Source organism: Hemicordylus capensis, chromosome 2 (assembly GCF_027244095.1).
Source record: "Hemicordylus capensis ecotype Gifberg chromosome 2, rHemCap1.1.pri, whole genome shotgun sequence".
Classification (NCBI taxonomy): Eukaryota; Metazoa; Chordata; class Lepidosauria; order Squamata; family Cordylidae; genus Hemicordylus; species Hemicordylus capensis.
In genome coordinates this window covers 258,044,158-258,060,495 of record NC_069658.1, presented here as the reverse complement: position 1 = coordinate 258,060,495, position 16,338 = coordinate 258,044,158, and the positions used below count along the sequence as shown (strand labels likewise).

Genomic DNA, 16,338 nt, shown 5'->3' with positions numbered 1-16,338 from the left:
ACCAGCTGGTGCCAACACACCTACCTATCTTACTGGCCCTACCTTTGGGTCGGAGCCCACTGACACCATCCTTCATCCCTCTTTCCCTTCACCTTTCCCCCTGACGCCAACTTTCTGCCCCCTCGTTTTCATTAATATATATATATATTTATATTTTTAATGTAATAATGTGCTGAAAATTGACCTCCCCTGCCAACTCATGGTTGGTTCCTCCCTACTGGGGCATTTGAGCTGTGCACCCCTGCTTTACAGGGAAAACATTCCCTTCCAGAAGAAGAGACTGAACACCATCATCCTGTGAGCAGATGAACTGCACAGCTACAGAGCCCCCATCTGATTCTGGACAGAACATCCATTACTGATGCCAAAGAACTTTTAGCAGGGGGAGAGTAACTGGCCCTATCCACCCAAGCACAGTACCTCCAGTGACTGTTGCTGGTGTCTCTCTTATGTTTCTTTTTATATTGTCAGCCCTTTGGGGACAGGGATCCATCTTATTTATGTATTATTTCTCTGTGTAAACCGCCCTGAGCCATTTTTGGCAGGGCGGTATAGAAATCGAATTAATAATAATAATAATTTTCCCCCATATGGGCCAGAAATTAGAACAGCCCATCAAAAACAATAGAGAAATCCATGTGTTAGCATAGTTGGAATTGGGCCTGGCTGCCTGTCCTTGCAAACTGTGAGGCGCTCCTTTCTGCACAAGTGCGCTGGAGCACCTAACATTTTGCAAGGACTGCTGGGCAGGGCCAAACAGGCAGGCCCAGCAGCCTCTCTGGCCGCTGCTGTGGCAGAGGGAGGCCTGCTCGTCTCATCCCCCCACACCCCACACATTGGCGACTAAAGTAAAGTAATTAAAGTAAGATAACTGCCGTGTGGCCCGGTGCGGCGGGCCTGGGTTAGTGGCAGGAGGCCCCCCGGAGGGCTGCCCCCCGGTCCACTGGATGCCCCCCCCCAGACCTTGGAGGCCATGGGCCAGGTCCCCAAGTTAGGGCGTTAGAGCACCTCTGGTGTCATCTACAAAGTTTCTAGTCATTAAACTGCTGTTGATGTGTTGATTGGCTAATAATTACTGTCAATCAAGAAGAATTTAAACTTAAGAACCTCCACTAGAGAGAATTCCTAAAGGAGGGGCTTTGGAATGGAATGAACAGGTGGTTATAAAATTCAGTTGGAGTTAACTGACAGATTCAAATAGGGATGGTTAGGGCTAAAGAGAGGATCTCTGGTTAGGGTCTCTATAGCAGGATTGAGGGTGGAATTGGGAAGTTGGAGGGTAGTTTTACTCACCCGGCATGACCTCTGTAGAGCTATCTTGACTATCAGATGTAAATGCTGGGTGTGTATGGTTGATTACACAGGAGATATAACCTGGGAGTAATTCACACATGGCTTCATGCTGTGGGTTATCTGAAGAGCGAAACTGCTTTGCAGCAGATTCACAGATGTTTAATTTGGGGTATTAAATGGACAGTTCACATAGGGTCGACTCCTCTCCTCAATCAAGCAGATCTTTTTCCTGTGTGCGTTTCCACCACTTGCTCCGGGTTTTTTATCCAACCAATCACATCCCCAGCTGAAGAGGAGGCGAGAGAGCTTTTTTGTTTGTTTGTTTGTTTGACAGCTTGTAACAGAAGACGGCAAAATTGGCATGACAAGTTGTCAACAATAGAATGCTTAACCCTAACCCTAACCCTGCCTTTGTGAGTGAATGCCTTCATCACCTCATGTTTTCCCCCCAACACACACACACAGCGCAGACCAAGAGAATGAACACAGGGAGAATCCCTGACTTCCAACAACTGGTTCCTGATAGCCTGCATGGTTTTCAGGGTAAATGCAGCTAATATGTGGACTGGCACGCTCCATTTGGGAGGAGATTCGAAGTCAAAGCCATGTGTGTAAAGCCCCCAGGGAGGTTGTATCCCAGTGAAGGTGTTGAAAATCTAAAGAAGCTTGTTATTTCTAAATAGTCACCTCAGTAACATGAAAGTAAAACCTTTGTTGATGTATAAGATTGTGTCAGTACAAGTCCCTGAGTTTGAAATATAAGAGGTGGTGTACAGTCTTGCCAGTTCTTAAGGTTGTTTGTCTCAAAAACCATTACACAATTGTCCCTACATTGTAGTGAATAAGAAACTACTGAAGCTATTGTACAAGAATAAAGTTTTTTTTCTTTGGTTTGGAACTTTGAAACTGTTTCAACTGTGTCTATTTGCTTCTCCCCATGTTACTACTCATGTGCAATGCCAAAGCTGGTGTTAGAAACCCAAATTAGGATTTAATTTAGTGGTGGCAGCATATGGGATATAAATGTTAAAATAAATAAATGAAGATTTATTATTATTATTTATTATTATTAAAATAAATAAATGAAAATAAATAAATGAAGGCTCACAAATATACTGTTTATTTCAACATCTATATCAGGGATTCTCAAACTTGGGTCCTCAGGTGTTATTGGACTTCAACTCCCATAATCCCCAGCCTCAGTGGCCTTTGGTTGGGGATTATGGGAGTTGAAGTCCAATAACACCTGAGGACCCAAGTTTGAGAATCACTGATCTATATATTTTAATTAGCCCAGTCTCAACCTCAGGTCCTGACAGAGACATAGGAACAGAGTCGGGGGGGGGGGGGATGACAATCCTCTCACAAAATCACTTTGTGATTTACACTCCAATCATTCATCTATTGATTGGTGGCTTTCCAAGGCAGTTCAGTGCTTTGGCCCTCTTCTGGGACATACCAGTAGGATTCACATGGGGGAAGTAAACTACTACTACAACAAGGCTCAAAAGATCCAAATAATATTTATTCTCCTTTGCGATGTTATGTACTCATAATATGGAGCCCTTTGTCAACAAGTGGGTGGACACCCTAGGCCGGTAGTGGAGGTGAAGGGTCAGTAGATTCCATCATCAAAGAAAAGCAGGTGCTTCTTCCCATGCCATGTTAGTCATTCTTTTCTTCTGGTTTGGTAGGTGCCTCAAGTGGGTGTATGATAAAGTCTGAAAGAGAAACACAGATGTACATGGGTTTAGGTGAAAGCATTACAGGTGCAAAAGAAATCAGTTTCTTGGATAAGAGCAGTGGATAGGATTGGGAAATCCAAGGATGCCTGGTTTATCAGGAGAGAACAACCTCCTGTGAATTTAGGAGTGCATTTGGACCCAAACTCTCCTAGAGGACTGGAGATGGGAGATACCTAGCTGGTTATAAAAGAATCCAGCAATCCTGCTGTCTAGTTCTCACATTCCAGTTGATACCTTTTTCTCCCCACCCCAGAGGTGCACTTTGGTAATTTTGGACCCTAAACCTAAAGATCTTTGGAACACCACCCCACTGGAAGCCGCCCCCTCCCCCGCTGCAAGTTAAGCATCATCTCCCTACACACACACGCGCGCGCGCGCGCACGCACGCACGCACACACACACCGTGACAAACACAGTATTTTTAACACATGGGTTCTTGAGAGCACAAACAACAACTGAACTCACAAGAATGTAAGAATATAAAACAGGTATATTCTTGGGGTGTGCATGAAACCAGCTGGCCTGGTTCAGTTCAAGTCCAAACCGGACCTGAACCGGGCCAATTCGGTTTTGCCCCCCATTGAACCCCCCCAGTTTTGTTTGGGGTTTTTTTTCTGAATTTTTAAAAAAATGTCATTTACCCCTTCTGTGAGGCTTCTCTGAGGCCACGGGAGTGGGGGTAGGTGGGTCCACAAAGATTTCCCCTACCACCGCCAGCCTCCATTTTGTAGTAAATTGCCCCGTTTGTGCATTCTTTGGCCCTTTCTGGGCCTTCCCTCCATTGCAGCGGCCATTTTTGAGGCTTCTACATATGCCCAGTGGGCCTCTGCATGGCCTGGGTCATGACCCAGCCATGTAGAGGCCCATTGGCCATGTGCGACAGTCTTCAAAATGGCCATAGCGAAGGAGGGAAGGCCCAGAAAGGGCCGAAGAACATCTGAAAGGGATGATGTACTGCATAACAGAGGCTGGCATTGGTAGGGGAAACTTCCGCGGACACCCCCCCGCCCCGTGGCCTTGGAGAAGCCCCCTGGAAGGGTAAGTGATTTAAAAAACAACAACAAACCTTTGCCACCCACCTGAACAGCTGGGGGGTTTGGGTCCAGGGTCAAACCCAACTGGTGGTGGTTTGGTTCAACCCCAAACTGTTGAACAAAACCAGCTCGATGTTGAACCAGTTCAACATTGAGCTGGTTTGCACATCCTTTGTATATTCAGGCATTAGCAGAAACATTTCAACATGCAACTTAACATATTCCCATTCTACATATTTCTTTCCCCACTCCCTGCTCTGTCTCTAAAGCACCCAGCACAGGTCATAATCACACTTGGCTGCCCAGCACAGTGCTGGGCAGCAGCGACCACACCACCCAGAACAGACTAAGGAGGATTTAGGGGGTCCCCAGGGGGAGTGGAGGCCCTGGATTTCAGCCCCAAAGTCCAAGGGTAAGGGTGTCACTGTTCCCCCCCACATTCATCTATCTACAGATTTATCTCTTGCTTCTTCTCCATCTTACATACCCCACCTATCCACTCAGTCCCTCTGTTTCTGTAGTTCACAGTAATCTTTTATAACCAGCTAGATGTCTCCCATCTCCAGTCCTCTAGGAGAGTTTGGGTCCTCATCGTGCCCATCACTGGGGTTATGCCTTCTTCCAATGAGGTTGACATGGAGAAATAGATCTGGGTGTCATCAGCATATTGCTAATACCCTGCACCAAATCTCCTAATGATCTCTCCCAATGGTTTCATGTAGATGTTAAAACAACATCGGAGACAATATGGAGCCCTGAGGGACACCATATGAAAATTCAGATTTTAAAGAACAACAGTTTCCAAGAGAGACCATCTGGAATCTGCCCGTGAGGTAGGAGCGGAACCACCTCAAGGTGGTGCCTCTCACCCCCAATCCCCTCAGATGTTCCAGAAGGATACTATGGTCAGTAGTATCGAAGGCTGCCAAGAGATCCAAAAGGATCAACAGAGTCACACTCCCTCTGCCAATTCCCAGTTGTAGATCATCCATCAAGCCAACCAAGGCAGTCTTCACACCATAGGCCATCTGAAAGCCAGTTTGAAATGGGTCTAGATCAGGGATTCTCTGTGTTGGGTCCCCAGATGTTACTGGACTTCAACTCCCATAATCTGCAGTCCCAGTGACCTTTGGTTGGGGATTATGGGAGTTGAAGTCCAATAACATCTGGTGACCCAACGTTGAGAATCCCTGGTTTAGATAATCAGTTTCTTCCAAGACCACCTGGAGCTGGGAGACCACCACCTTCTCAATCACCTTGCCCAACCATGGAAGTTTGGAGACAGGCCTGTAGTTGCTTAACTCCAAGGGATCCAAGGCAGGCTTCTTCGGAAGAGGTCTAATGATTGCCTCTTTGAGAAAAGGAGGCATCCTGACCTCCCTTAGAGAAGCATTTATAATCTTCACCAGGCCCTCTACACCAGCCTCCCTGCCAGATAGTATAAGCTATGTCAGGCAAGGATCAAGAGGGCAAGTGGTAGGCTGTACCACTCCAAGCAGCTTGTCCACATCCTCAGGAGTCACAAACTGGAACTGATCTAGAGTCACCACATAAGAGGAGTTGCTGAACACCTCAGCATGAGACACTGTAACAATTATGGAGTTTGAATCTAAGTCGGCCTGAATACATGCCCAAGTTCTTTGTTCTCTTGTAAAGACTGATGAATAAATCCTTGTATGTTTGTAGGTAGGAAGCATGCCTATATATTCACCCTATATATTTATGTTTTTTATCAAAAGAACATTGGGGCCAGTCCCTTTACGGATGCCAAGACCACCTCCATCTCCCAGCTGCCCGCTCACCTTTTGTTGCACGAAGGATGCCCCTAACAAGGTTAAACACGGACTCCACTATCAGGACAATGAACTCACACTCCATGGTAACTTGCTGGGTTCACCTGCATGTAGAAATGGGGATGAAAGTTGTCACCAATCGCATGAATCAGAACCACAAAATTGGACTGGGACACGTGGCAGCTGTGATTTGTGCAATTGCAAGGTGTTGCAATTGTGCAAATCATGGCAGCCATGTGTCTAGCCCACACAAAGAGACACCAACCTCTACTATCAGAGCCTCCATGCCTTCTTGGCTGGGTCACCAACCTTCTGGCAGTCTCGCACACTACCAGAGGTCATTCTCTGGAGGAAACCAGTCATATGAAATCTGCTTCTCCTGCTGCCCCCCTGTTTGTTATCTGCCTCCCAGGACTGGCTGCTGTGCTGAGATGAGGCCTTGCAGGATTGGGGCCCAGGGAGGAGGGTGACTTTATTATTTATTTTATTTATATACCGCCCTTCCAAAATGGCTCAGGGCGGTTTACAATTAAAACAAACCACTAAAACAGTAAAGAGCTAAAAGAAGTTAAAACAATATAACAACAATTAACAATTTAAAAACATTTTAAAACAACAATTAAACAGTTACAGTGATTAAAAGCCCTGAAATCGGGTTAGAATATTAAAACCGATCTAAAAACCCTGGAAAGCCAGGCCAAACAAATACGTTTTAAGGACTTGGCCGTTTCCTGGATTCCATCTGCTTAGAGCTGCCTGCTCAGGGCTATATAGGCTTTTGCCAGTGACTTCAGTCTTCCAGAAGCCTGCAGGAGAGAGCAGAGGAGGGACACCACCATCTGCCCCCAGGGAGAACCCAGGGTGAGAGACTGGGTGCCTGCCTGCCTGCTTCTCCTGCTGCCCCCTTGTTTGTTATCTGCCCCTCAGGACTGGCTGCTGTGGGTGGGGTGAGGTGAGGCCTTGCAGGATTGGGGCCCAGGGAGGAGGGTGACTTGGCAGTTTCCTGGATTCCATCTCCCTAGACCTGCCTGCTCAGAGCTATATAGGGCAGCAGGCCCGCCACTGGTGGGGGTTGCCTCTTTGGGGGAGCCACCTCAGGGGATAGTGAGGGCCAAGGCTCCTGGCCCAGGTACTTGTATGTGGGGGGGGGGGCATTTAATAGTGGGGCTTCTGTTTTAATTAGTCCTGGGTGAGATCGTTTTAGAATGTGTCTGGGCTTATCTGGAGATGGGGAGACAGGGGTCGTGTCCTCTGATTGTGGGGCAGTCATTCCGGTGGTGGTGGGGAACAGAGGAAGTAACATTGGCAGGTCAGCAGGCCATTACAGGGGAAGGGGACTTGGAAATCTAATAGCTGTTTCCCCTTCCGGCTGTCCTGCCAGCTCTTTGACCTCGGGAAGCAGTGCCGACCACCCTTGGAACTTCACCTTGCTCCTTTGTAATGCTAGGTTGGTCCAGAACAAATCAGAAACCATGCATGATTTGATTCTGGATGAAGGTACCGACCTGGTATGTATTACAGAGACCTCGCTGGGGGCCCAGTATGTTCCCAGCTTTTTCCTCCAGGGTACTCTGTTGAGGAGCAGGTAAGGGACCGTGGGCGGGGAGGTGGCGTGGCTGTGGTCTATAAGAATAACCTTTCCCTTACCAGGATCCCTGTTATGTGTCGGACCATATCAAATGTGTGTACTTAAGCCTGGAGACGAGGGATAGACTGAGACTTCTGTTGGTGTACCAATCGCCCCGTTGCTCAACAGAGTCCCTAACTCAGCTGACTGACTTGGTCTCAGACTTGGTGTTGGAGATGTGTGTACTTAAGCCTGGAGACGAGGGATAGACTGAGACTTCTGTTGGTGTACCGATCGCCCCGTTGCTCAACAGAGTCCCTAACTCAGCTGACTGACTTGGTCTCAGAATTGGTGTTGGAGTCCCCCAGGCTTGTGGTGCTGGGGGACAAATGTTCACTTTGGGACCAATTTGTCCAGGGCGGCTCAGGAGTTCATAGCAGCCATGCTGACTATGGGCCTATCTCAAGTGGTCTCGGGGCTGACACACATTGCCGGTCACACGCTTGATTTGGTCTTTCACTCTGATCAGGGTGTTGTTCCGTGGGTGGGGAATCCTGTGATTTCCCCATTGTCATGGACAGACCACCATCTGGTTAAAGTTGGACTCACAATCACTTCCCACCTTCGCAGGGGCGCGGGACCTATTAGGATGGTCCGCCTGAGAAAGTTATTGGATCCTATAAGATTTCAAGAAGCCTTGGAAGGATTTAGTGTTGGCTTTGCCAGTGATCCTGTTGATGCCCTGGTGGAGAATTGGAACAGCAAACTCACTGGGGCAGTAGACATGATTGCTCCTAAGCGTCCTCTCTGACCCGCTTCAAAACTGGCCCCTTGGTATACGGAAGAACTACGGGGGCTGAAGCGGCGAGGTAGACAACTGGAGCACAAGTGGAGAAAGACTCGGCTTGAATCCAACAGATTGCAACATAGAGCTCATTTGAAAACCTATGCTCAGGCAATACGTGTAGCAAAGAAGCGATTCTTTTCTGCCCGTATTGCATCCACAATTTCACATCCGGCGGAGTTGTTCAGGGTTGTGAGAGGGCTAGTATGTGCCACTCCTCCCTTGAATCAGAATCTGGAACCATCAATTACCCGCTGTGGTGTGTTTAATGAATTCTTTGTGGATAAAATCTCTCGTATTTGGGCCAACTTAGACTCCATCTCCACAATTACTTCAGTGTCTGATGTGGAGGTGTCCAGCAACTCCTCTTGTGTGATTAGGTTGGATCAGTTCCAGTTTGTGACTCCTGAGGATGTGGACAAGCTGATTGGAACGGTGGAGCCTACCACCTGTTCTCTTGACCCTTGCCAGACTTGGTTTAGATTATCTGGCAGAGGCATTGTTGAGGAAAGCCTAGTAGAGATTATAAATGTGTCTCTGATGGAAGGTAGGATGCATCCTTGTCTTAAGGAGGCAATTATTAGACCACTTCTGAAGATGCCTGCCTTGGAACTTTCAGAGCTGAGCAACTACAGGCCTGTTTCCAACGTTCTGTGGCTGGGCAAGGTAATTGAGAGGGTGGTGGCTTCCCAGCTCCAGACAGTCTTGTAGAAAACTGATTATCTTGACCCATTTCAAACTGGCTTTCGGGTAGGCTATGGGGTGGAGACTGCCTTGGTCAGCCTGATGGATGATCTCCAGTTGGGAATGGACAGAGGAAGTGTGACTCTGTTGGTCCTTTTGGACCTCTTGGCGGCTTTCGATACTATCGACCATAGTATCCTTCTGGAGTGTCTGAAAAGGTTGGGAGTGGGAGGCACTGCTTTGCGATGGTTCCACTCCTACCTCTTGGGCAGGTTCCAGATAGTGTCCCTTGGAGACTGCTGTTCTTCAAAATCTGAACTTTTGTATGGTGTGCCTCAGGGCTCCATATTGTCTCCTATGTTGTTTAACATCTACATGAAACCACTGGAAGAGATCATCAGGAGATTGGTGCAGGGTGCTATCAGTATGCTGATGACACCCAAATCTATTTCTACATGTCAGCATCATCGGGAGAGGGCATAACCTCCTTAAATGCCTGCCTGGAATAGGTGATGGGCTGGATGAGGGATAACAAAGTGAGACTGAATCCAGATAAGATGGTGGTACTCATTTTGCGGGGTCAGGAGTTGAGTTTGATCTGCCTGTTCTGGATAGGGTCACACTTCCCTAGAAGTAACAGGTACACAGTCTAGGGGTGCTTCTGGATCCGAGCCTCTCCCTTGTCTCCCAAGTTGAGACGGTGGCCAGAAGTGCCTTCTGTCAGCTTCAGCTGATACGCCAGCTGCGTCCATTTCTTGAGGTGAATGACCTCAAAACATCTGCTGGTAACCTCCAGACTGGATTACTGCAATGTGCTCTATGTGGGGCTGCCCTGGTATGTAGTCCGAAAACTACAGTTGGTCCAGAATGTGGCGGCCAGGTTGGTCTCTGGGTCATCTCGGAGAGATCATATAACTCCTGTATTGAAGGAATTACACTGGCTGCCGATATATTTCCAGGCAAGATACAAGGTGTTGGTTATAACCTATAAAGCCCTAAACAGCTTGGGCCCTGGGTGTTTAAGAGAACGTCTTCTTTGTCATGAACCCCACCGCCCACTGAGATCCGCTGGAGAGGTCCGTCTGCATTTGCCACTGGCTTTTCTGGTGGCCACTCAGTGATGGACCTTCTCCGTTGCTGCCCCGAAGCTTTGGAATGCGCTCCCTAGTGAAATAAGAGCCTCCCCATCTCTGACAGCTTTTTAAAAGTCTTTCAAGACACCTGTTCACCCAGGCTTTTAATATTGTTTTAATGGTTTTAATGTTGTTTTAAAATATTGTTTTTAAAATTTTAAATTGTTGTAATGTTTTAAACTTTTTGTTTTAACTAATGTTTTACTTTCTATTTTTATTTTGTTGTAAACTGCCCAGAGACGTAAGTTTTGGGCGGTATAGAAATATGTTAAATAAATAAAAATAATAAATAAATATCCTGTATGTGAGGCCAAAGCAGTTGCCATGAAGAGTTGTTGTGTTACTTTCCTCACTCTCCACAAAAATGGTACCACACAGTGCAATCCCAAACTACCATACTTCCACACATATAACCTGTGGGGTATACAGAGGTTTCCCCCCTCTGACGAAAGGAGGTTTACAAAGCCACCACTGCCACAGTTCTCATTCCCCCACTGCATGCATCCCCATTTACATTCACAATATCACATTCAGGTTCAAGGAAGACCCAGTGACAAAAGCAAAGCAGAAGGGGGAGGTGTGTAGAGAGCCTCCCATCTCCCTTTGAATACCCCAAACAGTATCCCCAAGACAACCCTGGCTTCAGGAGTGGTGGCGAGTTCCATTAGGAGGGCAGATGAGGTGGCTTCTTGGCATATACCCCACAGGTTTAACACAGTGGGGTATAAAGTAAAGTTGTGCTGTCGAGTTGGTGTCGACTCCTGGTGCCCACAGAACCTTGTGGATTTCTTTGGTAGACTACAGGAGGGGTTACCATTGCCATCTCCCATGCAGTATGAGATGACTCCTTTAAGCATCTTCCTATAGCACTGCTTTCTGATATAGGTGTTTCCTGTAGTCTGAGAAACATACCAGCAGAGATCCGAACCAGCAACTTCTTACTCCCTAGGCAAGTTACTTTCCTGCTGTGTGTGTGTGTGTACACACACTTACAAAACAGGTATGCCTGTAAATTATACCTGTGAAACAGGTATGCAGGTCTTGCCCCTACCCAAAAATGTTGATGATTTTCTGCAGAGATACTTGGGTGCTGGTTATACTCAGGTGTGGGATATATGCACAAGAATACAGTACACCTGCCATTTCTCAGAGTCATATTCACCTTCTGATCTACTGCAACTCTAGATATTTCCAGGTACTGCTTCTCCCTATTTACAGTCATATCTGCATCATGAGGCTTGATGAATAATTGCCATCTGAGAGCCATGCTCTGCTTATCTAGCCAGGTATCTCCAGATTTTATTTATTTAATTAAAATATTTATACCCTGCCCCTCTGGTACACTACTGCTCAGGGCGGCTCACAACATTAATAAAAAGATACAGAGGCTATTCTCATGATCAGGTGGAATCGGGCTAGGGGAGCCTAGCCCTATTTCGCCTGACCGTGAGAACCACCGGGCTTTCAGGCGAGCCCGGTGGCCTCCAGGCGGTTAACCCACCAAACTACCCCTCCTCTTAAACCAGGTTTGCACTCATGCAGGGCATTCTGGGGCTTCTGGGCGCCATGCAGCCCCCAATCCTCCCAGCCCCCACTGGCTCCATAACAGAGCCAGCAGTCATGTGGTCTGCCAACCTGCTCGTGTGCAGGGAGAGTGGGCTAAGCCCGCTCTCCGGGCTAACTCCCTAGAGGCTCTTCTCACTGATCGTGAGAAGAGCCTCACAATGTAAAATAAGACGAATAAAGTTAACCAAACTTAAGGTAAACAAGTTCAAAGCCAGGCTAAACATTAAAAATTACAATGTTTTTTTTTAAAGTTCCAAATTAAAAGTTATTTTAAAAGCTAAAAACTAAGAGCTATAAAAACGAAAGAACCTACCAGATATAAACAGAGATGAAACATTAAAAAGCCTCTTTTAAAAGATGTGTTTTCAATTTTAAAAAAAACAACACTGAGGGAGGGAGCATGGTGAAGCTCTCTGGGGAGGGTGTTCCAAAGTAGAGGGGCCACAACCGAAAAGGCCCTGTCTCAAGATAAATTTCTAGCGTGAAGGAAGAGTAGCTGGAAGCCCTTGCCCATCACTCTTTATCCCCTCCTTAGCTGTCTCCTTGGTGCAGAGCTTCCCCAGATGTTGTCCTACATCCCCTGTCACAAGCCGTTGTGGGATTTGTAGTACAACAATCTCTGAGGACCCACGTTTGAGAACCCCTGCCTTAGTGACTAATTTTCCCTACTCCTACCAGTCCCTAGAGGAAATCAGATGCGAGAAGAGAGAGAAGCTTGGGGTTATTTGAATGGGGAAATGGAGATGAAAGGATTAACATCCTCCCCTTGCTCCCTTCCCCAACCCCTATATCTTTGACTCCAGATCACAGTCTCCTCAGCTGCCTTACAATTTCAAATATGTGTCCGAGAAGGAATATATTGATCCTAAGACACGGAAATGAACATTTCCCATCCTGATCTTCCCAGACCCTTCAGAGATGACCCCTGGCATGGGGAAGGACTAGAAGCTGCCCAAGTGGGGAGATGGCCAATGTCCAGCCCCTTGTCTTTGCTCCAGAGAAAAAGACGAGGCAGCACATGGACTACGGGGGAGCAGAAGAGCAGTAGCTGAGCAGTCACCACCCACAGCAGTGACAGCAGTAACACATGAAGCCTGCAGAGTGGTCACATTCCCCCATCATTGTGTAGCCAGAGCCTTTTGTCAGTCACCACTGCACTGCTTCTGTTTCTTCTTCTTTTTTTAAAGGAAGTGACTAAAAGGCAGCCAGCCAACCACCTACATAATGACCCACCTCGGGGCTGCTGCAGACTTAATGCACAAGAAGACACTTAATACACGGTAAACATTCTGGCTGATATAATGTAAAGTGGGGTTCGTCATCTCTGTAATGGTCCCCCCTCAGGCTGCTGCATACTTCAAAGACAGCCCTGACACTATTTTGAAGCAGCACTTGCAGAAGCTGTATTTCCAGAGGTTTTTTTCATTCGGAGCAATAGAGAAACCTGCGCTTCCACAATCACTGCTTCAAACCAGCATTGGGACTGCCATTACAGAGGTGATGGGGCTGCACATCATGTCAGACAGAATGTTTACCATGTATTCATTGTCTTGTTGTCAGCTGTCTTGGATGCCTGTTGTCAGTCCGAAGGCTGGGATATAGATAAATTAAATCAAAGAAACAATAATATACAGATTGGAAGGAGCACTGCAAAAGGTCTCAGCAGAGCTCATAATTTCAGGTGACTATAGCAAGTGAGCCAATCTATCCTCTCTGTGGAAGGCAAAATCACAGGAGTCACTTGCCCAGCTGATAGTTGGAAACCATTTCCGTTTTAGTCCATTTTACTTTCCCAATATAATTTATCTATCTATCTACCTACATACCTGTTCTCTTATTTTACTAGCTAACACCTGCCTTGTTCAACTCTAAAACCAAATTGGTCTTCTACCCAATAATACTACTAGTGATCAAGAAAGTAGTAATTTACCGGATGGTGTTGTCGTCTCCTCTCCTGAATGTCTCCTCTGGTGATGCACTAGTCCTCTGAGACACGTGGCATATATACTCCGATCCCAGGTCCACCCAGCCAGGATTGGGTAGGTGGCCACCAATGAGGTGGTGGGTAGAATTAGGGGCTGAACTTCACAATGATTCTAATGACAGTTTGTGCTGCCCCAACTGAACTCGTCTGGGTGGCTAAATTTCAGGAACTAGCATTAACTTTAGTCATGGTTTTTCAGGTAGCATTGGAATGCACTTCTGTCTCATACAGTGATCTACTTTATTTATTTATTTATTCATTCGTTCATTCAGTTTATAGACTGCCCTTCCTAAAGTAGCTCAGTGCAGTTTACATTAAAATCAAAACCACATCATAAAACAGTTAAAACCAAAAAGTGTTTAAACCAGATTAAGATTAAAATTAAAACTAGATCTCATTAAAGATCAGGAGCTTTCCCAGACAGCAGGCTTTAGTGCAGGTTTACTGTGAGGCTTTACTGCGAGTTTGAAGTCCCCCCCCGCCCCAAACGATGCCAAAAGTGGATTTTTTAACCCCAGTTATAAATCAGGCTACACTCTAACACACACTGAAAAACCTGAATTGTGTGTGAAGCGTTCCCCGATAGCTCGCAGGGAATTCAGGATAAATTTGGCCGATATGTGAATGCACACCTCAGTTCCTGAGGAGATGTGAACTAAAAGCTGGGTGTGAAAAAGTTCCAGGCTAAAGAGATGGGTCTTTAAGGCTCTCCTGAAGGCCTCCAAGGCCTTCATCTTCACCTTCACTATAAACATCTTAATGCCTACTTAAGTTATTTTAAACCACTGCAGGAAATGTGCAGGGGGACAGAAAAGATTTCTCTTTTGTGGATTTGTCATTAATTTACAATCCATCTTGCATGGAGGGAGGCCAGATGTGGGAAGATAACTAAGAGTGCATGGATATTTGGAATGAATTGGAAGTTGGTCCCATGAAGCAAATGAGCAAAAGTAGTGTTGTAGCAGTAACCTTTGTCAAGAACAAGCAGGTGTGGAGGGAGGCCATCAGCAGACTGGCTTCTGCCGCCGACACAGCCCCCTAGCCCCACCTCTGCATCTGACATCAGACGCAGGGAGCATTTAGCCACAACCCTCGCATCTAATGTCAGACACTGGGGCATGGTTTAGCTCCCGAACGGGGCTGCTAAAAGTTGCCCCCCCCCCAAAAAAACCCGCCGCAGATAGTGGATTTTTTTTTAACCCCGGAAATAAATCAGGCTACACTTCAATGCGCAGTGAAATACCTAAATTATGTGTTAACTGTTCCCCAATAACTCGCAGGGACTACAGCGTAAATCTAGCCAATATGTGAACACCACCACCCCTTCATTCTGGAGGAGATGCGAGTTAAAGGGCTTCAAAAGCCCTGTGTGAAAAGCTTCCAGGCATAAGGACCATTCTCCACCACCCTCTCCACTCTGCCCAACAGCTGGATTACTACTGGGCATGAGGGCCACTCACTGTCCCTTCCAACCAAGCTCTGGTTCCTGGGTTGCTATGGAAAGGGGAGAGGCAGACAGGAAATGGGAGAAAAGTGCTTGGCTCTGTCCTTCCCCCTTTCCATTACAATCGCACAGAGGAAGGATGAAGGAGGCTCAATGACCAAGGAGGCAGGAATGCCCCTTCCCACAGTCTACTGCCAAAAAGGGGAACATGTGCCCCTCATGTCCAGTGCCACCAAGATGTACCAGGTCGGTCCGCATGGGAGAGGAGGTGACAACAAGAAAGTTCAGAAGATCCAAACAAGATTTATTCTCCTTTGGAATATTAGCTATAGCAATAGCAATAGCACTTACATTTATATACCGCTCTATAGCAGGAGCTCTCTAAGCGGTTTCCAATGATTTAGCATATTGCCCCCCAACATTCTGGGTACTCATTTTACCGACCTCGGAAGGATGGAAGGCTGAGTCAACCTTGAGCCCCTGGTCAGGATCGAACTTGTTTTTACCAACCTCAGAAGGATGGAAGGCTGAGTCAACCTTGAGCCCCTGGTCAGGATCGAACTTGTAACCTTCTGGTTACAGGGCGGCAGTTTTACCACTGTGCCACCAGGGGCTCATTGTGTCACACATATTGTGTTAACATCATAAGGAGCCCTTTGTCAATAAGGGGATGGCCAGGCCAGGGCAGCCCTGGAAGAGAAGGGGTGGTCGACTCCATCATCCGAGAAAAGCAGGTGCTCCTTGCAAAGTTAGAGATGCCTTTGTTCTATTTGGGGTGCCTCAAGGGACTCCTTGATCATTTCTGAAGACAAAACACAGACATACAAGTGGTTTAGGTGAAAGCATAAAAGGCTTGAAGGAAATGCGAGCCCTTTTGGGACAGGGAACCATCTCATTTCTTTTTTTCTGTGGAAACTGCTTTGAGTACTTTTTTTTTTTTTTGGTTGAAAATATACACATGCATAATACTAATTAATAAAATAGATGTATTGGATGGAAATGGTACATAGGAACATAGGAAGCTGCCAAATACTGAGTCAGACCATGGGTCCATCTAGCTCAGTATTGCGGACTGGCAGCAGCTTCTCCAAGGCTGCAGGCAGGAGTCTCTCTCAGTACTATCTTGGAGATGCCAGGGAGGGAACTGGGAACCTTCTGCTCTTCCCAGAGCAGCTCCATCCCCTGAGGGGAATATCTTACAGGGCTCACACATCAAATCGCCCATCCATATGCAACCACAGTGGACCCTGC

General features: G+C 46.8%; 1 long non-coding RNA gene across 2 annotated transcripts; it reads right to left on the bottom strand.

Annotated features, from left to right (window-relative positions):
• Positions 1 to 2,859: 2,859 nt before the first annotated feature.
• LOC128342888 (uncharacterized) lies at positions 2,860 to 13,666 on the bottom strand. 2 transcript variants are annotated; one of them, XR_008315239.1, is made up of 3 exons: positions 13,590 to 13,666; positions 5,875 to 5,969; positions 2,860 to 3,014 (listed from the first exon to the last, which is right to left on the bottom strand). It is a non-coding gene; the product is annotated as an uncharacterized LOC128342888 (long non-coding RNA). The 2 variants fall into 2 exon arrangements; XR_008315238.1 differs by lacking the exon at positions 13,590 to 13,666 and adding an exon at positions 6,131 to 6,258.
• Between the last annotated feature and the right edge of the window lie 2,672 nt (positions 13,667 to 16,338).